Raw genomic sequence first — 1297 nt, 5'->3', positions numbered from 1 at the left:
GTGTTTCATTTTCTTGCATATATCTGTCCAATTTTCCCAACACCATTTATTGAAGAGACTATCTTGGCTCCATTGTATGTTCTTGCCTCCTTTGTCAAATATTAATTGAGCATATTGGTTCGGGCCAACATTCTTTTTTTTTTTTTAATAGCTGAGAAACATTCTCTTGTATATATGTACCACCTTCTCTTTGTCAATTTGTCCATTGATGGACATGTAGGGTGCTTCCATATCTTGTCCATAGTGTTTTGGTTTTCTTTGGATACACATTTATTGGTGGAATAGCTGGGTTTCCAGTCAAGATGGTGGAGTAGATAAACACAGTAAAATTAGGCATCAAAATTACAACCAAACTACAGAACAACCATCATTCAGAACAGCCTCAAGTCTAGCCGAACAGCAGTCCTATAACTAGAGACACAGAAGCCATATGGAGACTGGTAGGAGGGACAGAAAGGAAGAAGCCACTGGTCCCACAACCATGTGTGGTAGTTAAAGATGAGAGGATGTCCCAGCCACATGTTCCCGAGGAGCAAGGGTCCCAGCCCCACATGAGGCTCCCAAGCCCGGGTTCCAGTGAGAGGAAGAGAAGTCCTCATAGCTCTGGCTGTAAAAACCATTGGAGAGGGTGGCTGAGTGAAACAGAAGGCTACTTTGAGTCCCAGGCACTCCTGTTAAAAGGGCCTACACATGGACTTCCTTGGACTCACTCTGAGCTCCAGCACAGGGGCAGCAGCTTGAAAGGTGGTAGGCATATATGGGAGGAACCAAATTGTCTGGCATCAGGGCAAGTGTTGGAGGGGCAGCTTTCTCCCAGACAGAAGTGCTGGCAGAGCCATTGTTCCTTTTCTGAGCCCTTCCCCCACTGAGCCAGCAGGAGGGCACCATATCTGAGTCTCCATAACCTGGCATTTTCAGTTCCACCTGCCCTGGTGATTCCCTGAGATGCCACCCCACCCAACGTTCAAACACACTGAAGCTGTTTCTTGTGGCTTTTCCATACAAATGGCCTGTTTTGGTTCATGCTGTGGACTTTGCTAAAATCCCTCAAAGGGTCACAAACCCCAAAGAAGCAGCATCTGGACTTTGTGTTCCCATACTTCTGGCTAAGTGGCCCCAGGCTTGGCACTGGTGGCAGTCGAACTCCGTTTGCAGCTTGTCTCTCATGGGCACCTCCAAGCCCAGCACAAGTGGCAGCCATCTGCAGATCACTTTGTAGATCCTAATAGGTGGCTCTACAACCAAGATTACTCTACCCACCAAGGCTATCAAGAGTTAAAGGGGCTTCTTTTAAATA

Source organism: Myotis davidii, unplaced genomic scaffold, assembly GCF_000327345.1.
Source record: "Myotis davidii unplaced genomic scaffold, ASM32734v1 scaffold1561, whole genome shotgun sequence".
Taxonomy (NCBI): Eukaryota; Metazoa; Chordata; class Mammalia; order Chiroptera; family Vespertilionidae; genus Myotis; species Myotis davidii.
Note: the sequence above shows the minus strand (reverse complement) of the source record.